Genomic DNA, 27,155 nt, shown 5'->3' on the forward strand with positions numbered 1-27,155 from the left:
ATCTTCCTGGGTGCGCTGGATCTGGCTCCGAACGCGGCGTTGGTGTTGGGATCCGCATATGGGATGCGCCGAGAAGGGCCCCTGTCACATGAGAGGAACGTTGTTGTGAGTTATTGAAGGCAGAGTGTGCGTCAGTGACTGGAGAGTAGATCGTACATCACCTTCATCCACACAGGCCTTGGCGTGGGTTTACGGGGAGTTTACCACCTCAGGGCCCTGGGGTGACTCTGTTTGATGTCTGCAATGCATGAAGATAAAACGCCCCAGGCTCGCGGTCAAATACTATAACACAATATACTACCCAGAGGCTCCCCTCGCAGAGGATCACCCACCAGTCGGGACAGGATGAGGGAGATGCTACTCCCAAAGAGCCCTCCCGGGTGGAGTTGCTAAAGGCGATTCAGGGGCCCCATGCTGCCCTGGAGCGCCAAAATGAAACGGTATCCATCAACGTGAATTTGTTACGGACAGACCTGCGAAAAGTGGCCGACAAGGTTACTGATGCGGAGGGGAATATCGTCCAGTTGCAAGGAGAGGTGGCGTCCCTCAAAAAAACAGTCTCGGATCTTACTGCCACGACCGGGGCTCTGGAGCGGAGAGCGGAGGATGCAGAAGGGAGGGCACGCCGCAGTAACATCAGGGTTCTTGGTATTCCGGAACGAGCTGAGGCAGGCAAGGCCGAACGCTTCCTGGAGCACTGGATTTGTAATATGCTGTGCCCTGCTGGTCTATCGGAAGTCTTTGTGATTGAACGGGCCCACAGGGCGCTGGTTCCGCCGCCGAGGCCCAGAGCTCCACCTCGGACCCTCATTGCCAAGATGCTTAACTTTCGAGACAGGGACTGCATCCTTAGAGCGGCGAGGGAGACTGCGGATTTAACATTTGAGAATGCAAGGGTATCCATCTTTCCGGATTACACCCAACTGGTCCAAGAACAGCGGAAGTCCTTCCTGACAGTTAAACAGAAGCTCTGGGAGTTAAACCTACGGTATATGCTGCTTAACCCGGCTAAGCTTAAGGATATTTTCCAGGGGAAAGCGCACTTCTTCGAGGCCCCAGAGGAAGTCTGGGGGTGGCTTGAGATGCCCTTCCTCCTGGAGAGCGGGGAGGAAACCAAAGCACATGGGGGACACGACAGCAGAGGAGGCGCCCTAGCAGACGACACCGCCGATCAAACGCGGCTAAACGAGAGGAGGGACGGTGGGCGAGTATTGGTGCCCTCCGCTTGGATATGACAGAGTCTGCACTTTTACTGACGACGCCAAAGACTCCCCCGCCGGGAGAGATACTGGTTCCAGATACATTGCAGCCCACCACAGATAATATTTCACCTACCAGTTCTACGGTTCCAGAGACGGCAGGGGCTCAGGGGCGGACATTGGAGGCCCCCCCATGAGGAGCGACTGTGGCCCTGTATGGTTTGTTGAATTTCGGGCCTGATGGCCGGCCCCGCTGGGGCCGCTCCCAAAGGGAAGACTATACTCCGTCTACTGTTTGAAGTGACGTTGTTGCTCGTTAAAGAGTGAAGGGTTGGACAAACTGTGGGATCCTTAACTGTACTGGCCCGAGCTCTGTATTACCGATGTGATAGCGGGCCTTGCTGGGAGTTGGGTGGGGAGTTTTCCTTTCTATTTTTTGGGAGGTTTAGCCCTGTTGGGCAAATGGGGTGGCTGTGCACGTCCTGGCACCAGCATGGGAAAAGCATATCGGCAAATTGTGTTGTTGCAAGTATATTCCTTGCGGGTGGGGGGAGAGTTTGGAAGGGGTTTTTGAAGGGAAATGTTTTAGGCATTGTATGTAATACACTTCGGGCACAGGATTGGAGGGGCACCGGGGTTGGCGTCCTGTGGGGAGGTGGGCTACATCATCAGACATGGGGTACAAGTTTATGAGCTGGAATGTGAGAGGACTAGGCACATGCACTAAAAGGTATAGAGTCCTTTCTTTTCTTCGTAGGCACGGGGTTTCAATTGCATGCCTCCAAGAGCACTCCTCCTTTTCCACGTATGCTAGGGGGGTATTGATTTGGGCAGCGCCTGGGGTCCCGTTCGCAGTCCAATATGTGGAAGTGGACATACATGGCAGATACCTGCTTCTCAGGGCAAAATTAGAAGGTAGGAACATTATTATATTGAATATGTATGCACCTAACGTGGATGACCCGTTTTTTTTCGGGCTATCCAGGAGGTCCTGATTCATGATTTGGGGGCCCCAGTCCTTTGGATGGGGACTTCAACTGTGTTCTTGACCCGGTCCTAGATAGATCCCCGCCACGAAAGGGTACAAAACCCCGTATGACTTCCCAGCTTAAGGAGGTTATGGAGAATATAGGAGCGGTAGACATTTGGCGGCAGATAAACCCAAATTTACACCTGTTTTTCCCCCACTCATAACACATATAGTCGCCTTGATAGGGTCTTAATTGCGAATGCGGAGTTTAATATGTTCATAGAGGGTACCCACCAGGCTCGCTTCTTGTCCGATCACGCCCCGGTAGCATGCATGGTACGATGGGGAACCCCAATTCCCCGCCCTCAAACTTGGAGACTCCCGGTGGATATCCTCCATGACCAGGTAGGGAGGGTACATGTAGAAACGGCTCTAGGGGACTACGTGGACCTTAATTGGGGGAGGGGGAACTCTCGCTGTCCACCAAATGGGAGGCCCTAAAGGCGGTGGTGAGGGGAGCCTGCATGGGACTCACTTATGGAGTCCAGAGGCAGCTTCTACAGGATCTCCGGACGGTGGAGGATACTCTTTTGAATCTTCAGGCAGCGGCGTCTCCCGGCGACCTGCAGAGGGAGGAGGAGAAGACTGCCCGAGTTCGGGTGCATGATATTCTTGACCGCCTCCACAAGTATACCCTAGGCCAATATAGGCAACGTCTCCATAGGGAAGGAGACAAGTTGGGACGGCTTTTGGCTTGGATCCTTCGGAGAGAGCAGACCCCGGAACGTATTGTAGCTCTGCAAGACTCAAATGGGGACGTAGTTCATTCGGAACGGGCCATCCTCGAAGTCCTCAGATACCACCTCCAACAGGTATACACTGCAGACCCAGACATATCCGTAGCCTCTTATCTTCCTTATCTACAGGGACTGACACTGCCGTCCCTCTCTGAGGGGGACCGGGAGGACCTAGATGCGGCACTAACATTGGGTGAGGTGCCGGCAGCTCTGACTCGCCTGCCGCGGGCAGTCGCCGGGGAGTGATGGGTTCCCACCGGAATTTTATCAGGAGTTCACCAACACAATGTCTCGTCCCCTCTTACAGGTAATTGTAGAGGCATTTGAGAGCGGGTCTATCCCAGAGAGCATGACAAGGGGGGAAATATGCATGATCCTTTAACCAGGGGGGACAAACTCGACCCTTCTTCGTATCGACCGATTACTATGATCAATACAGATGTGAAAATCTTAACTAAACTCTTGGCCACCCGGATGGCACCGCATATGCCGCACTTGATCCATCCGGACCAATGCGGCTTTATTCCTGCGCTTAACACCGCCATGAACCTACGGAGCTTGAATCACATCATACACGAGGTCCAGGGGTCAGAGGAACAAACTGTACTGGTATCCATTGACCTCGCCAAGGCGTTTGGTACAGTTGACTGGGGATATTTAGAAGAGGTCCTCCGAGGGATGGGTTTGGGCCCCAACTTTTGCCGTTGGATCCGTATCCTATATAAATCCCCTCCGGCTAGAGTACGGCTTGGAACGGCGCATTTGGGGAGTGGCAATTGGGACAGGTGCATGACAGGGGTGTCCCCTCTCCCCACTACTCTTTGCCCTGGCTATAGAGCCTTTTGCCGTGCGGATCCGCTCTGAGTTGTCGCAGTGGGGCATCCGGGTGGGAGATACTTGTAATATTATTTCACTGTATGCAGACGATGCCTTGTTTTATCTGAGAGCCCCAAGAGAAGCGCTCCCAATATTGCTAGATCACCTAGATAGATTCGGCGAAGCATCGGGACTGAGACTCAATAGACACAAGTCCCTGATCTTCCCGTTGTCGGGTCTTGAGTCGGTGTCCCAGGAGGACTTCCCAGAGCTCGGGCTGCGATGGGAAAGGGAGAGCTTTCGTTACTTGGGGATTCAGGTGGCTTCAACGGAGGCACAATTATTGGCCTGCAATGTTGACAGGGTGATTAAGTCCCTGCAGCAATCAGTGTTATTCTGGAATACCCTGCCCTTATCTCTCATGGGTCGGCTGGCCGTCGCTAAGATGGTGATGCTGCCTAGGACACTTTACGTCCACCAAAATGCGCTATGTCCTCTTCCCCCTAGGGTCTTTAGGACCCTGAACATGCTGCTTACGTCCCTACTCTGGGCAGGCCGCCGCTGTAGAGTAGCTCTTCATACAGTGGTGCGCTCCTATGAGGAGGGAGGCCTAGAGGCCCTGCGCTTTGATTTATATTATTATGCTGTGCAGCTGTACCCGGCTGCAAGATGGTTTGCGGATGTAGACGTTTGGGGACGCAACTATTGTCGGGTAGAGTAACTGTACAGGAGCTACGGGTGGCTTTGATGCGGGGTAGGGGGAGAGTGAGACTTTGCCCTACGTCGTGAGGCACACGGCGAGGGTTTGGCACCGATTCATAGAAAGAGTCTTGCGAACAGCGCCCTTCCATAGGGACCTGCCGTTCTGGATCCTGGCACCCGTTGTGACAATGGAACAACATATGTCCTTCGGTGCCTGGCGCGAGGGGGGCTGTGAGTCCCTGGCTGACCTGTACCCCACCGAGACCTTTTTAACTTATGAACAGGCGGAGGAGGCCTTCGGCCTTGAATGAGGGCAATATCTACATTATCAGGGTCTGCGCGATGTAGTGCGGACAATTTGGCTCAGTTTCCCCAATGACACACACCTTGAATATTCTACTGTCCTGTGGCAGAGGACGCAGGCCTATTTCCCTACTATATGCGGCCATGCAACAGGACTCGGCCCCACCGGTGCCACCGGCCTGGGAAGCGGATTTGGGAACGCCACTGGACCAGGGGCAGCGTAAACGCATAGGGGCTCTAACACAGAAGGTCTCTTGTAACGCACGTTTTAAATTAATACATTTTAACTTCCTACACCGCACCTACCTTACACCGATCTTACTGAAGCGTTATTCCGCAGACAGGGAGGATAATTGTCCCAGATGTAGCGCAGAAGGGGCGGGTTTCCTGCACTTGGCCTGGGACTGCCCGCTCATCAAGAATTTTTGGGCGGGCGTTGTAGAACACATATCCGCCACTACAGGCCTCCGCATCACACGGACACCTTTGCACTGTCTGCGGGCGCTGGTCCCTAGGCCAAAAAACACAAAAGTTGTCCTATAGATTACTGCAATTGATATTGGTGCTGGCTAGGTGCAGGGTGGCTATCACTTGGATGGGGAAGAGGGCCCCAGAGATTCCCATATGGCTCAGAGACGTGAGAGAATGGTCCTTAGCTGAAGAAACACATATGCAGCACAGCAGGAGAGATGAGAAATTACAAGAGGACCTACGTGCATGGCTAGCCATGTGTGCTACAGGATTGGGAATAAGGGTGAAAACTTCCCAAAGCGATTCAGAAGGGACGAGTGGCGAGTTATTTTCGCTACAGGGATCGGGGACGGATGAGGAGGCCGGGGGAGTATCCTAAGTCACCATTAGTATAAGGGATAGTGCAGGGCCTGGTTATTTACTCACAATGAAACCTTTTTATATGCATGTTATTCTGCTATGCCTCATGGGTTTACGCGTATCTCGGTGAAGCCTATATCCAACATAAGTGCCTTAATGAGACAGTCGATGTGTATAAGTGTTTTTCTGATGCCAATTGGGGGGAGGGAGGGGGGTTTCTTGCAACTGTAATAATGCAAATTTGAAAAATAAAGTAAAATAAAAAAAGTGACCTTCCTCAAGTAAGGCTTTGATAGGAGGCTGAGGGAGGACGAGGTCAGTTATTGAGAAGTGCATTCAGTAGTTCTAATCTGAGGTAGTTTGGACTGGAGGAAAAATAGAATTACGTGCCACTGCAGTAAGCTCAGCCAGAGATATGTAGTGGGGTGTGTAAGAGTATGGAGAGAACTTTTTGAAGGTGATAGTTCCTGAGAGAGAGGATTTTTGTTTTCTTTCTTTGCAGTTTTATATAGCGCGACCTTAACTCGAAGGTATTGGAGTGCTTTACATGAGTCCCACCAGTTACATTACACAAGGCGAGCCTAGCTTCAGAAAGTAGCGCTGATTCCTATCTCAAGGAGATGAGTGCAACGCATATGAGGGAATGCAAGTGGAGTTTGCAAATGCCTGGATGGGGTCTTAAGTACCAGAAAACTAGTACAGGTGGCAAGGGTTCATTTAGTGGACCATTAGCAGACGCAATATGGTGGCTAAAGTGAAGCAGCATGACAGTAGCAAGTAGTGGGTGTTCTACAGTCCCTTTCCCCGAGGACTGTAAGAGAGCCAATGATGAAAAGGCCTGGTTTTAGGTAAGGATTACAAGCTATCACAAATCCCTACTTGAAAGGTCTATCTCTTTGTTTTATTGAATATCAGCACTCTATGTGGGTTTCCGTTGAGTGTCTGCTCAATAAACACTATGGTTCCCCAGGAGTTTACATCTCAATTTAAGATGATTCAAGCTGTGGCTTCCAGAAGGAGCCATGAAGTTGATCTTTTGTCCTATATGAGGTACAAGGTACAGACCATCAAAGTTAGCTGAATGAAGTCAAGTGGGGTATTGCGCTCAGCTTTGCGGGTGGCATGCAGTCTGTAATTGCATGTAGGTCCGGCTTTCACGCTGGTGCTGCAGGGTGCGACAGTCTATTTTGGTGCCGCCCCCATAACCTCCTTCTCTATGAACTCTTTCACTACCACTCTCCACAGTCCGCCTCCTCTCCCCATAACTTCTCTCGGACATGCATTCCATTTTTAGGTCTCGCCTTTACCATTCCGCAGGAATAGGAAATGGGGGGGAATTCAAGTCGGCAAAATCCTCTTCAAACTAAGGGCTTTCAGCCCTGCGGTTTTCTTGCAGTTCACGTGAATCACGTGAGCGAACATGCACGCGCATTCACGGCCAGGGCTTCTCCTCCCCTAGCAGCACTCCTCCCACACCAGCCACTCCCCCCTCCCACACCAGCAACTCCCCTCTCTCTCCCCGCAAACACAGCCTTGCCGTAGCAGCACTCCTCCCACACCAGCACCTCCCCCCCACACCAGCACCTCCCCTCTCTCTCCCCGCAAACACATCCTTGCCCTAGCAGCACTCCTCCCACACCAGCACCTCCCCCCTCCCACACCAGCACCTCCCCTCTCTCTCCCCGCAAACACAGCCTTGTTTTCATTCTGTGCAGTGCAGCACCATCGTTGACCCGATTTTGTCAATTAAGATGCTTTGCCAACACTAACTTGTTTTCACACTTAAGGTAAATCTATTATTTTTTCAAACGCTTTGTGAAGTGTGTGTACAAGGTTTGTTTATGGTAGGCACGGGAGAGCCAATGCAGAAACTGGAACCCAGTTCCAGTTCGGTAGCTTTGGATGTTTCGCCACTTCTTCCCTATTGAGAACTGAAGGAGAGTTCATTTGTTTTTGCGCTGCGGTCCTCATGCACGTCTCGCCACCTGCGCTGCTCTCTTTTACCTGCCTCTTTCCTGTTGCGTTGAATTGTGCGCTTCCCCAACTGCCTACCCTGCTCCCGCGCCCTTCATGTTGCTTTCACGTCCCTCCGGCCCTCTCCACGTTGCTTTCGTATCCATTCCCCCACCCAACCCCATATTGCTCTCACATTCAATGGTGTTGCCTCTGCACCGCCCAAACCTCTGCCTTGTTTATGTTAATGCCGTACAACTAATTGTGACTGACTTCCGTTCCTACTGAACCAGGCTGTAAGACTGGTGTTTCTGGCAGTGGGAATACAGATTTTTTAAAACAGATGTCTGTTCGGAAGTCTGCTTAGTTCGCCTAACTCTGTCATGGCCGCGCATAGCACAAGGCTCCGCCCAGAAGGTATAGTATTACTGACAGTGGCAGCATAGGTTGTAGGCTGTAATGCTGTCTTGCAGCAACAGATAGCTGTCTACTCATACTTTCAAGAAGCAGAGCACGCAAATCACACGGAATTCAGGCAAAGGACAAAAGCTGGACGGGCTACAGCACCAGCACAAACCCCCTTCCGACACCACCCTTCCTTTAAAACTTGAGGACACAGGAGCAGCCTCATCACCCACTGGAACAAGCAGGAACACCCCGCCCCATGGTTCCACCCGTTGTCACACCTAGTGAGTCTGTGCCATCGGCTGCAGATGTCTTTGTTTGCACCCTTTCAAATTCATTTGGGAAATAGCTTTTAGGCGTAATATTTGTGTAGGTAAAAAATTAGATTGGCTGCTCAACTGAAGCATTCTTTGCCCATGAATTTGCCAAGCCCCTCAAACTTTTCATCACAGAGCAGCTTAATCACAATATGTTGATGCCGATAATATGAATATAGATCAAGTAGTTATCATGGCAAGCACAGTGCCTAATGCAGGGTTTGCTGCAGTGTGCTAAGTTCCTGACTGGCAGAGCGTCTGCACAGTAAGCTATCCCATCAGTGAGCAGCAATGAGATTAGAGCAGGGAACTTTTCTCTCTTGATTTGACGATTTGATGACATTGAGCTGTTTGAGTTCCCCGTCCATGCTGCTGCAGTCCAAATCTGGGTTAGTACTTTACTTGGAGCATGCCTAAAATAATTGGCAGAACCACTAGACCCCAAAGGCAACGCCACTCACACACGCAACGCCACTCACACACGCAACACCACTCACACACGCAACACCACTCACACACGCAACGCCACTCACACACGCGACGCCACTCACACACGCAACGCCACTCACACCCACGCAGTGCCACTTTCAGACACACAACGCCACTCACACCCACGCAAGCCCACTCTCACACACGCAACGCCACTCTCACACACGCAACGCCACTCTCACACACGCAACGCCACTCTCACCCATGCAATGCAACTCACACACGCAACGCCACTCACCCACGCAACGCCACTCACCCATGCAACGCCTCTCACCCACGCAACGCCTCTCACCCACGCAACGCCTCTCACCCACGCAACGCCTCTCACCCACGCAACGCCACTCACCCACGCAACGCCACTCACCCACGCAACGCCACTCACACACGCAACGCCACTCACACACGCAAATCCACTCACACACGCAAATCCACTCACACCCACGCAGTGCCACTTTTAACCACACAGCACCACTTTCAGACACACAACGCCACTCACACCCACGCAAGCCCACTCCCACACACGCAATGCCACTCTCACCCATGCAATGCCACTCACCCACGCAACGCAACTCACCCACGCAACGCCACTCACTGACGCAACAACACTCACACATGCAACGCCACTCACCCACGCAACGCAACTCACTCAAAGCCACTCACACACACGCAGTGCCACTTTCACCCGCACTGTGCAGTGCACAATAGGTCTCGCAGTAGGAAAGTTGGAGCTATTGGTTTTGTAAATGACAAAGCCCTTTATGTTTTTAAAATGAAAACAAAAATAAAAGGCATTGTTATTTGCAATTGTAATAGCTCCAACTTTCCTACTGCGAGACCTATTGGCAACGCCAGTGCTTGTTTATGGTGCTACTCATAGTTCACTCACACTAGGTTCTGTGATCTACATAGAACATGTTCTTTGCAGCAGGCAGGCACATTAGCCATCCACGCTGCTTTATGATGAGCAACAACTGCCACAAAATAAAATTCCAATCTCTCACCAGTAGGAATATCAGTTAACTTGACATTTTATTGTTGCCTAAAACTGCTGGACGAACAAGGAGGTTTACGAGTTTTAAAGCCAAAAGTTATATTAAAATATAGTACCCCCCACCAAAGTCAGTGACAGGTGCAGCTGCACCGATCGACCGCCCTAAACCCAGCCCTGAGTGATAGTACACACACATCTCAATTGCTTCTTATTTATTCAAAAACAAGTTATAATATTAGAAGGCGAGGCATCAGTAAGAATTTTTGTGGGATCATAAAATGTCGTGTTAGAGCTCGGAGTGAAAGATATTACTTGGGCTTTGTAGGCCGGTGTACGTGGGAAGTCAGTTTGTTTTCTCTCACAGAGAGCATTGAAACATTTTAAGGATATATCCAGGCCTCATCCCATCACGAGGTAGGCAGGAAAATTATCAGTATGTTTTGCGATCTGTCAAAAAAGAAAGTGTTTGGAAAGATTTATACCATTGAAAAACGAGAGTTAATTGTTAACCTGTATATGGGGAGTCTCTCCCCACCGAGTAGAGTGAACAATGTGGAGATTGCTTTGGGAGTCTCTCAGCTGCGAGGAAGAAGTGATAAAGGTGAAAGACTGTCAAGCTATGTCTTCCTGTACTGAGGAGAAGGCAGCTGGGGCGAAGGGTGCTGTGCTATCGCTGTGCATGAATACATGTTAAGACTCCAGTAAGGAAATGTCTGGGCCTGGAATATTTTGTTACGTGGCATCGAAAGAACAAATTCATCTTAGGTAAGCACGGCACCAGGGGACATTAGGTGATTTGCTCAGAATCATATGATGTGTTGAGCTGAAAACGAGACTCTGGTTCCCCAGTTCCAAGATCTGTAGATCATCATCATCTGGCCATTACGCCACATGCTCTCATTCACTAATATGGCATGCTGCAAAGGACCCGGTTTAAGAGAAGACATGAAAATTTGGCCAGCATAAAGTGGTTCTTACTATCTGTTAAGGTGGTTATTTTTCTCTCCAATGTTAAATCATTAATTACTGTGCCGCCTTAACCCCTTCCATGCTCATGACGAGCTCAGCTCGCCATGAGGCACAGTTGAGCTGTGCTGATAATGAGCTGAGCTCGTCATGACACCAGCAAAATGGCAATTTCCAGCACAGGGGAAAAATAACCACAGCAGCGATGTGGTTAATTAATCTGAGGCCTGATTCTGCTAGAGTCATGAGTCTGAAAAACTGCTTGCTTCTTCTATGAAATCACTGGCTAGCGGCTATACAGCATGGATGCTGAGGCGAAAGGGCGGGCGAAAAGTGGGGCCACTAATCTCTACATTGGTCCCACTCGGGCAAATGAGAGACAGGCTAATAATAATCTATCGGCAAGCAGTGAGCAGTTATTGATACTAGCGCTGCGCTACCTACTATGATTGATTGACATGTCACATATTACGCTGAGGGCAGGGACCCAGTTCAGGCAGTTTCTGGCAGTGTGTGTGCGCCAGTGGTGCCTCATGAAGGCAGGCAGCGGCAGTGTGACGTCTAATTTAAAAAATACCAAATCCAGCCCAATCAATCAGTTACCCACCAGTTGTGATTTTTCCAGCACAGATGAAAAAAAATGTCACCCATTTGTGTGGGAAATCGCTTACCTGGCAGGGAACACCGATTACTCAGGGATGGGTTTACTGTGTGACAATATCGGCTCTTCACCGGGAGACAGTGTGAAGTGAGGATATGTCACGTGATACTTTGCCACCAAACCATGTGAGTTGGTAGGTGTGTCATAGATCTGGCCCTGAGAAATAAGCACCAGCACAAATTAAGCACTGCTACGGACACACTGAAAGTGCACCATTACAAATGTAGTGCAACATCAGTGCCCTCCATACAGTTGGTTTGCCCTGTGGGAGTGGTGTTGCCTCCTTTGAATTGGGTCAGGCCACAGAGTAAACTAGAAAGGGCCCCTCTGAATCACTCTGGAACCGATTGGGCTGCACAAGCATCTGTAGTGCCATCTATAACACAAAAGTGGCATGAGGAGTACACAAAGGAGTCCAAACAACTGCAGCACCCATGTGGTACCCTCTCCAATATAGCTCCTAGTAGAAATGTATCAAGCATGGTAATTTGACGGATAGTCTGTTGCAATGATAATCATGTTATCAAGGTTGATGTAGCCAAATGCAAAGCAAAGGTGGAAAAGCATAAATGTAAGTGCAGTTTCCCCAAATGGTGAGAGGGGAGGAAGAGAATTGTGTAAAGTTTATGAATGATGGTAAGGGGGCTGCAGGGGTGTAGAGCACGTCTGAGTTTAGTCTTTGTGGTGTGGGGAAGCAGAACTTGGGTTACGTTTGCAAGACACCTTAAAGCCTTTTTACCTACCAAAAAGCTTGGAGATAGTAGTCTGTCTTCACAGGTGTGTCCTCTGCTGGCACGACTCCTTTAGTGATTCTTTAAACACGTTTTGCACCCTGCTAACCCATACCTGAAATTATAAAAACACAACACTTCTTCAAAATAATGTAATCGCTTGAAAAAGTAAATCTAAAATAAGGCTGCTGTCCACATGAGCCTCATGCAGCGCCTACCGCACAAAGGAGGAGGCGTTTACTCCACAAATGCCATTTACGAATACCCAATATGTAGGTCTTGCTGTCAAGGCCCCATATTTCTGCCCTACAGACCATAACAATAAAGACTATTAAGGCAAGTACCACCCTATCAATATATTGAGAAAATGTGTTGCCAAGATTACAGTCAAACTTGCTTCGGCTTTAGGTTTTGTGGCATCACTGGAAAATCCTTTTAAGCATTCAAGACTGTGGTATTTATGTCAGTGCTGTAAAGTGAGAAAAGAAGTGGCACCAGAAGGAAGCATCTTTACGCTTCTTCTGTGAAAATGTTTGGCTCAGCTTTCCTTCCTGTGTGATCTTCACCTAGGAGGTGGTTCCTGTATAGAGGTTCCTCACAACTAACAAGACTTTCTCATCCAGGTTTCGTTTTCTCTAATTTTTCCACTGAACTTGCTTACAGACCAGATCAAAAGAGGATATAAAATCCGAGAAGGGTTTCTGTATGTCGTTGCTATATTGGTGAAGGAAATTCAGAAGATAAAAATCCTGTGCTTCGTGGGAAAAGCCAACTTGTAAAGAAATAAGGATTCATGCATTTTACAGTTTGCCATAAAATAAAGTTTTCTATCCATATTTATGTGCTGATAGGCTCTGGCTATATCGGTTGGTCCTTTTTTGCTTAGCAGAACAACAATGCTTTTCAACCTAGATCCAGGGAATGTAATTGACAAGCATTGGAAATGCAATAGGTCTCGCATTTGCTTGTGTTAGAGCTATTGACGTTGTACATGACAGTGTCTTTTACCCATGAGTTATGGATTGTACGTATGTGGTGTGTAGTGGAATTATGTGGTTTGGTTCAGAATTGTTAGTTGTGGATTTGTGTGGCGATGGATGGAGTGGTGTGGATTTGTGTAGTGGAGTTATGTGGCATGGTATGCAGTGGATTTATGTGGATAGTAACTGTGGTATTGAGTGTACTGGAATTATTTGGAGGGGGAATGTATGTTATGGAGTGGGATTGTGTGGAATGGTATTTTTTTTGTAGAGGGGTATGTAGTTTAATTATGTGTTGTGCTGTTGAATTTTGTGGCATGATTTGGAATTATGTGTTGTGTTTTTGATGTATGTGGTGTGTTGTATAATTCGGTTGTTGAGTTGTATGTGGTTTGGTGTCGATAAGAAAGGTGTGGAGTTGAATTGTGTAGCATGGAACCGTGTGAATAGCTTTGCTTTTTTGGTGTCGAAAAAAACAAATAGGTAGGAGCTAAGCTCCAGATCTGTGTCTTTGGGTGTTAAAAATAAAAAAAGCAAGCCATCAATTGGTAAGTAAGGGGTGGGTTTAAGCCCTTTACTTTATAGAATACCCCTTACAGCAACAGTGCATGTGCTCGCTGTTAGGCAAGACCTAAAAATGGGGCGCACATGCACAAAATGTTATACATTGGGAAAAATACTGACCTAGAAAAGAATTGCACCTTGTGAAATTACATGCTTAGACTAACTTTGTTTGCCGTGATGGGCTACTGAATGTGGGAAAGGATGTGGGAACATCCTTGTCTGCTGGCTTTAGCTTCACCCTGATTGGACAGAAGGAATAAACAAGCATTGGAAATGCAATAGGTCTCGCATTAGGAAAGTTTGAGCTATTGGTATTGTAAATGACACTTTTTTTATTTATGTGTTGGTTTTGAAAGTAGCAAAATTAATAGCTTTGTCAGTTACAATGTCAATAGTGTTAACTTTTGCAAATGTGACACCTATAGCATTTGTAATGCAATGTGTGTTGTATTTACGTAACTTAGATGTCTTGATATTACAAATAACAATGGCTTTTAATTTTGTAAATAATTAATACTTAAATAAAAGTTAATGTAATTTATAATGGCAATAGCTTAAACGTTTGTAAATAACTTTTGTGAAGATTATGTTCAGTGTATTTTATTGTGACGAAAATCCAAGAACATTGCATTTGCACCTACACACACAGAGCCACACACACACACATATAGATGTGGTAGTGGTGGATCTGGGGGATATGGTGGTGGTGGATGTGGTGGTGGTGGTGATGGTGGATGTTTTGGTGATGGTGGTGGATGAGGGGGTGGATGTGGTGGTGGTGGAGGTGGTGGATGTGGTGGATGTGGATGTGGTGGTTGTGGATGTGGTGAAAGTGATGGTGGTGGGTGTGGTGGATGTGGTGGTGGTGGATGCCGTGGTGGAGGAGGTGGTGGTGGATGCCGTGGTGGATGTGGTGGTGGTGGTGGATGTGGTGGTAGTGGAGGAAGTGGTGGAGGAAGTGGTGGATGTGGTGGTGGATGTGGTGGTGGATGTGGCGGTGGTGGATTTGGCGGTGGTGGATGTGGTGGTGGTGGTGGATGTGGTGGTGGTGGTGGAGGTCATGGTGGTGGTGATGGTGGATGTGGTGGTGATGGTGGATGTGGTGGTGATGGTGGATGTGGTGGTGATGGTGGATGTGGTGGTGGATGTGGTGGATGTGGTGGTGGATGTGGTGGATGTGGTGGTGGTGGATGCGGTGGATGTGGTGATGGTGGATGCCATGGTGGTGGTGGATGCGTCGGTGGTGGTAGTGGTGGATGGGGTGGTGGTTGTAGTGGATGTGGTGGTGGATGTAGTGGTGGTGGATGCGGCGGTGGTGGGTGCGGTGGTGGTGGATGCGGTGGATGTGGTGGTGGTGGATGTCATGGTGGATGTGGAGGTGATGGTGGATGTGATGGTGGATGTGGTGGTGGATGTGATGGTGGATGTGATGGTGGATGTGATGATACGGTGGTGGTGGATGCGGTGGTGGTGGATGCGGTGGTGGTGGATGCGGTGGTGGTGGTGGATGCGGTGGTGGTGGTGGATGGGGTGGTGGTTGTGGGATGTGGAGGTGATGGTGGATGTGGTGGTGGATGTGGTGGATGTGGTGGTGGTGGGTGCACCTACACACACACAGAGCCACACACACACACACACACATATAGATGTGGTAGTGGTGGATCTGGGGGATATGGTGGTGGTGGATGTGGTAGTGGTGTTGATGGTGGATGTGGTGGTGATGGTGGTGGATGAGGGGGTGGATGTGGTGGTGGATGTGGATGTGGTGGATGTGGGGGTGGTGGATGTGGGGGTGGTGGATGTGGTGGTTGTGGTGAAAGTGGTGGTGGATGTGGTGGTGGAAGTGATGGTGGTGGGTGTGGTGGTGGATGAGGTGGTGGGTGTGGTTGTGGTGGATGCGGTGGTGGATGCGGTGGTGGATGTGGATGTGGTGGTGGTGGTGGTTGTGGTGGTGGATGTGGTGGTGGTGGTGGATGTGGTGGTGGTGGTGGATGTGGTGGTGGTGGTGGATGTGGTGGTGGTGGATGAGGTGGTGGTGTATGTGGTGGTGGTGGTGGTGGATGTGGTGGAAGTGGTGGTGGATGTGGTGGTGGTGGTGGATGTGGTGGTGGTGGTGGATGTGGTGGTGGTGGTGGATGTGGTAGTGGTGGTGGATGTGGTGGTGGTGGTGGATGTGGTGGTGGTGGTGGATGTGGTGGTGGATGTAGCGGTGGTGGATGTAGCGGTGGTGGATGTAGCGGTGGTGGATGTGGTGGTGGATGTGGCGGTGGATGTCATGGTGGAGGTGGTGGTGGATGTGGTGGTGGTGGATGTGGTGGTGGATGTGATGGTGGATGTGGTGGTGGTGGATGTGGTGGTGGATGTGGTGGTGGTGGATGCAGTGGTGGTGGATGCAGTGGTGGTGGTAGTGGTGGATGTGGTGGTGGATGTGGAGGTGATGGTGGATGTGATGGTGGATGCGGTGGTGGTGGTGGATGGGGTGGTGGTGGATGTCATGGTGGATGTGGAGGTGATGGTGGATGTGGTGGTGGATGTGGTGGTGGATGTGATGGTGGTGGGTGCACCTACACACACAGAGCCACACACACACATATAGATGTGGTGTATCTGGGGGATATGGTGGTGGTGGTGGTGGGTGTGGTGGTGGATGTGGTAGTGGTGTTGATGGTGGATGTTCAGGCAGGAGACTCACGATTTTTGAAGTCTAAAATGGCTGAAGCATGGTTTCATTTTAGCTGTTCTCACCTAAAATTGCCTCTGCTTCATTAGAAGTCAAAGGTAAAAATACGTTCCCCCTATTTGGTTTTAAAACCGCCCACTTTCCTGTTCGAAAAAAATGGGCAGGTATCTATGGACTGGCTCTAAAAACACGCAGTCAAAACAACTTATCCTGGTATTTACATAGGAGTACAGACATAACCACAGCATCTCTATGTATCGCAAGCGATTTTTTTTCCCACACCGTCATCTATAGAAAAGCCGATTTACAAAAGGGGGTGGTGATGAACAGAGTGTCTGAATTGAGCAGACCACTCTTACCCAGTCCAAAGATCAGGGCTTGATCCATCACCGTTATTTATCTCACTGCCCCATCCCAGCTCAGAACCTGGCTATATGCAAATCAGTCTGTCCCTGGCCCAGTGCATCATGGGAACAGGGCAGACTAAACTACCAAGCCAATTCTTTACCAGAAAGGAGACAAGCTACCGGGGACCGGTTTCTGGCATTTCAGCCTCTTCGGCCCGGCTTGCTTGAATCCTGATGGAGCAGTGAGAAAGGGACTCATGTCTGAGTATACCCTGCCACACCTATAGTGGCCAAAATCGATTTACAAAAGGGGGCTGGTGATGAACAGAGTGTCTGAATTGAGCAGACCACTCTTACCCAGTCCAAAGATCAGGGCTTGATCCATCACCGTTATTTATCTCACTGCCCCATCCCAGCTCAGAACCTGGCTATATGCAAATCAGTCTGTCCCTGGCCCAGTGCATCATGGGAACAGGGCAGACTAAACTACCAAGCCAATTCTTTACCAGAAAGGAGACAAGCTACCGGGGACCGGTTTCTGGCATTTCAGCCTCTTCGGCCCGGCTTGCTTGAATCCTGATGGAGCAGTGAGAAAGGGACTCATGTCTGAGTATACCCTGCCACACCTATAGTGGCCAAAATCGATTTACAAAAGGGGGTGGTGATGAACAGAGTGTCTGAATTGAGCAGACCACTCTTACCCAGTCCAAAGATCAGGGCTTGATCCATCACCGTTATTTATCTCACTGCCCCATCCCAGCTCAGAACCTGGCTATATGCAAATCAGTCTGTCCCTGGCCCAGTGCATCATGGGAACAGGGCAGACTAAACTACCAAGCCAATTCTTTACCAGAAAGGAGACAAGCTACCGGGGACCGGTTTCTGGCATTTCAGCCTCTTCGGCCCGGCTTGCTTGAATCCTGATGGAGCAGTGAGAAAGGGACTCATGTCTGAGTATACCCTGCCACACCTATAGTGGCCAAAATCGATTTACAAAAGGGGGTGGTGATGAACAGAGTGTCTGAATTGAGCAGACCACTCTTACCCAGTCCAAAGATCAGGGCTTGATCCATCACCGTTATTTATCTCACTGCCCCATCCCAGCTCAGAACCTGGCTATATGCAAATCAGTCTGTCCCTGGCCCAGTGCATCATGGGAACAGGGCAGACTAAACTACCAAGCCAATTCTTTACCAGAAAGGAGACAAGCTACCGGGGACCGGTTTCTGGCATTTCAGCCTCTTCGGCCCGGCTTGCTTGAATCCTGATGGAGCAGTGAGAAAGGGACTCATGTCTGAGTATACCCTGCCACACCTATAGTGGCCAAAATCGATTTACAAAAGGGGGTGGTGATGAACAGAGTGTCTGAATTGAGCAGACCACTCTTACCCAGTCCAAAGATCAGGGCTTGATCCATCACCGTTATTTATCTCACTGCCCCATCCCAGCTCAGAACCTGGCTATATGCAAATCAGTCTGTCCCTGGCCCAGTGCATCATGGGAACAGGGCAGACTAAACTACCAAGCCAATTCTTTACCAGAAAGGAGACAAGCTACCGGGGACCGGTTTCTGGCATTTCAGCCTCTTCGGCCCGGCTTGCTTGAATCCTGATGGAGCAGTGAGAAAGGGACTCATGTCTGAGTATACCCTGCCACACCTATAGTGGCCAAAATCGATTTACAAAAGGGGGTGGTGATGAACAGAGTGTCTGAATTGAGCAGACCACTCTTACCCAGTCCAAAGATCAGGGCTTGATCCATCACCGTTATTTATCTCACTGCCCCATCCCAGCTCAGAACCTGGCTATATGCAAATCAGTCTGTCCCTGGCCCAGTGCATCATGGGAACAGGGCAGACTAAACTACCAAGCCAATTCTTTACCAGAAAGGAGACAAGCTACCGGGGACCGGTTTCTGGCATTTCAGCCTCTTCGGCCCGGCTTGCTTGAATCCTGATGGAGCAGTGAGAAAGGGACTCATGTCTGAGTATACCCTGCCACACCTATAGTGGCCAAAATCGATTTACAAAAGGGGGTGGTGATGAACAGAGTGTCTGAATTGAGCAGACCACTCTTACCCAGTCCAAAGATCAGGGCTTGATCCATCACCGTTATTTATCTCACTGCCCCATCCCAGCTCAGAACCTGGCTATATGCAAATCAGTCTGTCCCTGGCCCAGTGCATCATGGGAACAGGGCAGACTAAACTACCAAGCCAATTCTTTACCAGAAAGGAGACAAGCTACCGGGGACCGGTTTCTGGCATTTCAGCCTCTTCGGCCCGGCTTGCTTGAATCCTGATGGAGCAGTGAGAAAGGGACTCATGTCTGAGTATACCCTGCCACACCTATAGTGGCCAAAATCGATTTACAAAAGGGGGTGGTGATGAACAGAGTGTCTGAATTGAGCAGACCACTCTTACCCAGTCCAAAGATCAGGGCTTGATCCATCACCGTTATTTATCTCACTGCCCCATCCCAGCTCAGAACCTGGCTATATGCAAATCAGTCTGTCCCTGGCCCAGTGCATCACCCTAAGCGTGGAAGGGTATACTCAGATGTGAGTCCCTTGCTCATTGCACCATCAGGATTCAAGCAAGCCGGGCCGAAGAGGCTGAAATGCCAGAAACCGGTCCCCGGTAGCTTGTTTCCTTCCCAGTGTAAGAATTGGCTTTTGTAGTTTGGTTTGCCCTGTTCCCATCATGCACTGGGACAGGAACAGACTAATTTGCATACAGCCAGGTTCTGAAACTGGGATGGTGCAGTGAGCTAAAAAACGGTGTTGGATCTAGCCCTGATCTCTTGACTGGGTGAGAGTATTCTGTTTAATTCAGAGACTCTGTCCCTCACCACCCCTTGTTGTAAATATTTTTGTCCACCCTAAGCGTGGAAGGGTATACTCAGATGTGAGTCCCTTGCTCATTGCACCATCAGGATTCAAGCAAGCCGGGCCGAAGAGGCTGAAATGCCAGAAACCGGTCCCCGGTAGCTTGTTTCCTTCCCAGTGTAAGAATTGGCTTTTGTAGTTTGGTTTGCCCTGTTCCCATCATGCACTGGGACAGGAACAGACTAATTTGCATACAGCCAGGTTCTGAAACTGGGATGGTGCAGTGAGCTAAAAAACGGTGTTGGATCTAGCCCTGATCTCTTGACTGGGTGAGAGTATTCTGTTTAATTCAGAGACTCTGTCCCTCACCACCCCTTGTTGTAAATATTTTTGTCCACCCTAAGCGTGGAAGGGTATACTCAGATGTGAGTCCCTTGCTCATTGCACCATCAGGATTCAAGCAAGCCGGGCCGAAGAGGCTGAAATGCCAGAAACCGGTCCCCGGTAGCTTGTTTCCTTCCCAGTGTAAGAATTGGCTTTTGTAGTTTGGTTTGCCCTGTTCCCATCATGCACTGGGACAGGAACAGACTAATTTGCATACAGCCAGGTTCTGAAACTGGGATGGTGCAGTGAGCTAAAAAACGGTGTTGGATCTAGCCCTGATCTCTTGACTGGGTGAGAGTATTCTGTTTAATTCAGAGACTCTGTCCCTCACCACCCCTTGTTGTAAATATTTTTGTCCACCCTAAGCGTGGAAGGGTATACTCAGATGTGAGTCCCTTGCTCATTGCACCATCAGGATTCAAGCAAGCCGGGCCGAAGAGGCTGAAATGCCAGAAACCGGTCCCCGGTAGCTTGTTTCCTTCCCAGTGTAAGAATTGGCTTTTGTAGTTTGGTTTGCCCTGTTCCCATCATGCACTGGGACAGGAACAGACTAATTTGCATACAGCCAGGTTCTGAAACTGGGATGGTGCAGTGAGCTAAAAAACGGTGTTGGATCTAGCCCTGATCTCTTGACTGGGTGAGAGTATTCTGTTTAATTCAGAGACTCTGTCCCTCACCACCCCTTGTTGTAAATATTTTTGTCCACCCTAAGCGTGGAAGGGTATACTCAGATGTGAGTCCCTTGCTCATTGCACCATCAGGATTCAAGCAAGCCGGGCCGAAGAGGCTGAAATGCCAGAAACCGGTCCCCGGTAGCTTGTTTCCTTCCCAGTGTAAGAATTGGCTTTTGTAGTTTGGTTTGCCCTGTTCCCATCATGCACTGGGACAGGAACAGACTAATTTGCATACAGCCAGGTTCTGAAACTGGGATGGTGCAGTGAGCTAAAAAACGGTGTTGGATCTAGCCCTGATCTCTTGACTGGGTGAGAGTATTCTGTTTAATTCAGAGACTCTGTCCCTCACCACCCCTTGTTGTAAATATTTTTGTCCACCCTAAGCGTGGAAGGGTATACTCAGATGTGAGTCCCTTGCTCATTGCACCATCAGGATTCAAGCAAGCCGGGCCGAAGAGGCTGAAATGCCAGAAACCGGTCCCCGGTAGCTTGTTTCCTTCCCAGTGTAAGAATTGGCTTTTGTAGTTTGGTTTGCCCTGTTCCCATCATGCACTGGGACAGGAACAGACTAATTTGCATACAGCCAGGTTCTGAAACTGGGATGGTGCAGTGAGCTAAAAAACGGTGTTGGATCTAGCCCTGATCTCTTGACTGGGTGAGAGTATTCTGTTTAATTCAGAGACTCTGTCCCTCACCACCCCTTGTTGTAAATATTTTTGTCCACCCTAAGCGTGGAAGGGTATACTCAGATGTGAGTCCCTTGCTCATTGCACCATCAGGATTCAAGCAAGCCGGGCCGAAGAGGCTGAAATGCCAGAAACCGGTCCCCGGTAGCTTGTTTCCTTCCCAGTGTAAGAATTGGCTTTTGTAGTTTGGTTTGCCCTGTTCCCATCATGCACTGGGACAGGAACAGACTAATTTGCATACAGCCAGGTTCTGAAACTGGGATGGTGCAGTGAGCTAAAAAACGGTGTTGGATCTAGCCCTGATCTCTTGACTGGGTGAGAGTATTCTGTTTAATTCAGAGACTCTGTCCCTCACCACCCCTTGTTGTAAATATCTATAGAAAAGCCGGCATCACATGACACAGCGAAAACGGGGTAAGCTGAAAAACCCATGCATTGTCGCGCCAATTCAGGCATACCAGTCGAAGTAAAGACCGAGGGAGTTCAGTTCAGAGTTGTCATTGTGTGAAGTACAGGGCTATAGCACCGTAAAATAATTAGGTCAAATAGCGTAAGAAGTAACTGTGGGAAGGGTTCTGATACCAAAAGGATACGTGCGCAGGTCGGTATCCATTTAAGTGTGATAACCATTCTTTTATCAGCACTGTGGGCGAAAGAGTCGGCTTCAGGCCTGTGTGTATCCTGCAGGCCTGAACCAGACATGTATGTCTCAGTCTTTCACCAATCAGTGTTCAGTAAAGATAAGTACATTGCATCAGGGAGCACTGTGTGTTAGGAGGGCATTGCTGTGGGGAGGGGGAGGAGAAATGCGACATGGCGGGCAGGGGAGGGGGCGGAGCGGGGAGAGGGTGTTAAGCAGCAGGGTACAGACGGCTGAGGGAACAGACGGCGAACAGACGGCGATTTGGTGATGTGCACGCGCATTTTAGGTCAATGCGCAAGCGCATTGACCTAAAAGCCACGGGCACAGCACCAAATCGCCAAGTCGGGTAAAGTCTATTTAAGCCCCTATAGAGCTTCGCCAGCTATGCGCATGCGCACAGCAGGCGAGCCCTAAAAAAGTGAGACCCTTGGAGCCAGATGCAATGTTGAGTGGGAAAACGTGACCAATGGCCTACTCGCTACAAACTGCCCAGCATATACCCAGTAATCACACACTACTGTGAGGTTTGCTGCTATGTCTGCTGCTGTGGATACTGCTTCAGGACACTGTGGAAATGAGTAACTTTAGCTCGAACCTCATTGCGGCTGGCCCCACCTTAATCCTTGTACTGACCGAACACAACATAAATAGTGTGTAATCACATTAACCAAAAACGCAGTTTTCCCAAATTGTCTAGGATAGAAAGTACAACCATATACTATCCCATTCTGGCTGCTTGGGTGAATTATTAAAGTACCCCTGCTAAAATAAAAGCGCATAAAGTATTGCACGCAACAGAATTTCTATAGCTCTTCTTTACTAGGAGGCGTGGACAGATCGAAAAGCTGAACTGGAACAGGTCTAAAGACTGTAAAGAAGGCAAAAAAAAACAGAAAAACCATAGAACAGGAACAAAACTGGAGAGTAGCAAACTGCAAAGAAATCGAACAGTAGCCATAGGTAACAATGTACCAGTGCCAGAACTGGAGCAGAACCTGATAATCTCAGGACCATGATCTAACAATGCCAGGACTGTCATAGAGGCAAACAGTGGCAGTATCAAAACAGTACCCAACCACACCTCCCCCTGACTCAGTCACAGCTCGAGACAACGACGGACAGAGCGGGGTCTCACATATCCTGAGCCAGGTCCAGGAAGAGGTGAGGTCCACTCCCCGGAAGCACTGGTAACCAAGTACCTGCTTCCGAAGAGGAGTTCACACAGAAGAAGGAACACTATATCCTTTTCTGACTTTTTCCACTTGTGTGTTTTTTTGTATAATTTTTCACACTTATTAATACACATATACAGGCAGTAGCACACCTAAGAACAGAAACCCTGAAGAAAGCCTGAGGTATCCCCCTCATAGGCTGAAACATGTTGGTCTCCTCACAGATATTTGTTATCAATGCGATGATTTTGCCAGACTGTTCTTGTTTTTAATCAGGAAGGGGCCAACGCCTATTAAAAATTTTCTGTTAGTTCCCTATCCTATTTTAATCACCACTTTTTCTTTTCGCACTGCACTTTTCCCATTGAATCAACATCATTTGTGATACCTGTGTGATTGTGGTCGCTACCCCGAACCATCCGTGAGGGTATGCATGTGATCTCAATGATCAGGAGACACAATACCCGGCAAGGATTACCAAATGATAATATTGATCTTATAAGACTTTGATGGGAATCCAAAACAACTGGGGTGACTCATGATTACAGGTGTTTCATTTGTTGGCGATTTGGTCTGTTATTCTTTTGTATTCCTATAGTACTCATTAGACATAGGACTTACATTAGTAAACACTTTTCTGGTTTAGCTCTTAGACCCCTAAGTTTACTGTGTATAATAACAATGTACCAGTGCCAGAACTGGAGCAGAACCTGATAATCTCAGGACCATGATCTAACAATGCCAGGACTGTCATAGAGGCAAACAGTGGCAGTATCAAAACAGTACCCAACCACACCGGAAGAGTGGTAGGGGTACCATGTGATCTAACAGTACCTGAATCAACACTGGAACAGAACCGCTGAGTAACAAAGGTAAAACATAAACCAAATTAATTTAACAAGGCAGCAGTACCAGAGCTAAGCGTAAATGTTACTGCTTAAATAACTTGACAGGCCAAGCTCGTTGCAGGTATTTCTGTGCACCTTGAACTACAAATGCTGATAGCATGGATCAACGTTTCTTCATTCTAGTAGGTAGTAAAACTAACTCTGAGTGGCCATCCAGTGAATACAGTGGTTAATGTGTGAAAAAATATGTGCTAGGGCTCTCGCCAGGAGGCAGATTGCACCAGCCCATTGACCCTATTAGTGCCGCCTATAATAGAACTATTAACCATGAAACCCTATAAGTGAGGTGAGGATGTAGCGTAATGGCCAGAGCTGCCGAATTTAGACCGGGCGGACCAGGTTTGAGTCTTGGCGTAGATTCAACGTCCTGTGATTATGAGAAAATCACTTACTCTCCTTGTGCCTCCAAAAAAATGAATGTGTCCTCAATTGGTGCTCGTGCAAGGTGCTCCAATATCTTTGGGTCGAGTTTGACAATTAAGAGCTGGTGCCCTGCACAGGAAACCTCTAGCTCAAATTAAGCACTGAGTCAATGACGTCACAACATCATTCAAACCCCCAGCTGAGTTCATCAAACAAAGCAACATTTTAGGATGCTTACGGTTGGTGACTTTTATAAATGTAAGACTGGGTAGAGAGATCTGATTTTCCCCTGCACCGTATGGCCCCTGTAACACCCACTATTCAAGTGCCTAGCCCCGGATCTTCTTACTTTGACCTGAACGGTTGCCAAAGAACCGTACCCGTTCCTGTCCCGAATTCCGTAAAACATTTCCAAAATAAAAACCAAGCATTTGCAATGCAATCAGTCTCGTCTTTGGGACCTTATTAGTATTTATCCAGGCTGCTCATTATCCTGGGTGCGGCAACTACCGGCTCAAATTAAGCAGAGGGGGGGGGAGCAACAAGGGAGGGATGAGAAGCCTGGAGGGAGAAGGAAATGACGAGAGGCCTGGAGGGAGAAGAGAGTAGCATGGGAGGACAAGCAGCATGGGAGGACAAGAAGCCTGGAGGGAGAGGAGAGCAACGAGAGAGGGATGAGAAGCCTGGAGGGAGAGACGAGCAACAAGAGAGGGACCAGCGGCTTGGAGGGAGAATGGAGGGACGAGGGGCCTGGAGGGAGTGGAGAGCTGCAGAGGGGGGACAAGAGAGCAGCAGGGGAGGATGAGAAGCCTGGAGGGAGAAGGGAACACCGAGTGAGCGAAAAGAAGCCTGGATCGAGAGGAGAGCAACAAGGGAGGGACGAGAGACTTTCAGAGAGAGGGGGAGGGACGAGAGGCCTGGAGGAAGAGAGAGGAGCAGAGAAGGGACGTGAGGCCTAGAGGAGGAAGAGAGCAGCATGAGAGGACAAGAAACCTGGAGAGAGAGTGGAGCAGTGAGGGTGGAACGAGAAGACTGAAAGGAGAGGGGGGCAATGAGGTAGGGACAAGGTGCCTGGAAGGAGAGAGGAGAAGTGGGGTAAGAGAGGGCTACCGAGCAAGCGTTTGTGAAAGATAAAGCGCGCTGTTGATGAATTGGTCATGGAGCTGAGACAGGAAAATGCTCATTAAAAGTGACGGCAAAGGGCGCCAAAGGATTAAAAATAACAAGCAGTGATGGAGGGTGGGGCGCAGGATAATTTCTCTAAAGAAGATTTAAGGGCTACAGACCTGAAAATGAACCGCAGCATTTTTACTGCATGTTTACGATCAGTGCACACAAGGCAATGTGAAATTTACCACCAAATCCGTTCCAGTTTATGCTATTGTTTCTTTAGCTGGTGCCACGTCCTCTCCGATGCAGAGAAGGCGGTGAGAACGTATTGGGCCTGCAGTGAGACTGCCTTAATAAATCCCAGTGCTCTACATTACGAGGTGGTGGTGGGGGTAGGGGACTGCACGGGGATGTTAAGTGGCAGGTTGGGGCAATGAGAACGATTAACAAGACGTCAGCGTTTAGTTGCGTCGGCCGCGAAATGGATCCAAAAAACCAAGCTGGAGGCAGCTCGGGCGCTGCACGTCTTCCGGAGACGTGCACGTTCACAGAGCACAATCGGCCAGAGGAGCGGGGGTAAGGGAGCACGAAGACGCCGAGACGAGGTAGGGGATGTGTGTGTAAGCGCCGGGGGGTTCTCTGTGTATGTGTGTGCGTGCGTGGGGGTCTGTATGGGTGTTGTATGTGTGTTGTGCATGTGTTGTGAAAAGCCTGCCGGAATCGGAGCGGGCGTTGACGCGTGCGACCTGATCCCGGCAGGCTGCTGCTGCGTGCGCGTGACAGTCTGTTGTCCTCTCCCTTTCAGTCCTTGAAAGCCGGAATGATAACAATAGTCTCGCTCTGCGACAGCGGGCCTTTGGCCTGCATTCGCAGGGCGAGACCTAAAAAAGGAAAATGAGGACAGCACTGAAAAGAACTAGAAACCACTAGAAGAAGTAAATATGTTAGAATGATGTGTTTTGTCAGTGTGAGCTACAGCACAGTTGTGGTGTGAGCGCATTCACGTGTTTGTATCCTAGTAGCTGGTGTGTTCTTCTTGTGTGGTTAATTAGTGAAAGGTAGGATGTGTACCTCAGAAAGCACAAGAAAGTTAGAAATTTGTAGCATTCACTCTAAACAAATCAATGGGAATGTTGCAGGTAGCGGTTTTAAACAGAATTGTAACTGCTTAACAAATGGCTCACCCTAATATTGGGATAGCTCAAACTATTGAATACACACTGAAAGGAAAACTCTTAAATGCACTAAATAGATTAGTAAAATCTCAAAAATCCCAAGTGAGAGGCTATTTTCGGCACACTGCTGAAAGAGGAAACACATTGTAATAAAAACAAGGAAGTTCACTTCTTTTCTTAATGCCCATTATACTTTCCACATTACTACCCAGTCTTGATAATCCACCCAAGCATTTCAATCAAGAAGTAACAAAGTAGGCATCAGAGCTTTAAAAAACTCTAGTGATTGCTTCCTCTCATTAAAGACAATTATGCCAGAAACATATGCTCAAAGTGGTCATCAAAGGGCTCTCTAAACTGTTAGACCACCACAGCCTGCAAAAAAGCTCCAACAAACCACTTCTGCAGAAGGTCGACGTTCTTGGGTGTTGTGAAGATACAATGTCCTCTCGCTTGTTAGAAACTACTCCATACCCGATGTGTTCCCCTGCTGTAGCTTCACAGGAAGAGGCC

The 27,155-nt window shown here is 48.9% G+C and overlaps 1 protein-coding gene across 2 annotated transcripts in view; it reads right to left on the reverse strand.

The window, feature by feature from the left end:
- PMS1 (PMS1 homolog 1, mismatch repair system component) overlaps positions 1 to 27,155 on the reverse strand; it is a 1,062,426-nt gene that overhangs the window by 955,075 nt on the left and 80,196 nt on the right. For both annotated transcript variants that reach the window (XR_015308390.1, XM_086955374.1), the window contains exon 2: positions 12,144 to 12,246. The gene's annotated coding sequence lies outside the window, so the exon portion shown is untranslated. The remainder of the gene's footprint in view (positions 1 to 12,143; positions 12,247 to 27,155) is intronic.

This window comes from Lissotriton vulgaris, chromosome 2_1, assembly GCF_964263255.1.
Source record: "Lissotriton vulgaris chromosome 2_1, aLisVul1.2, whole genome shotgun sequence".
NCBI lineage: Eukaryota > Metazoa > Chordata > Amphibia > Caudata > Salamandridae > Lissotriton > Lissotriton vulgaris.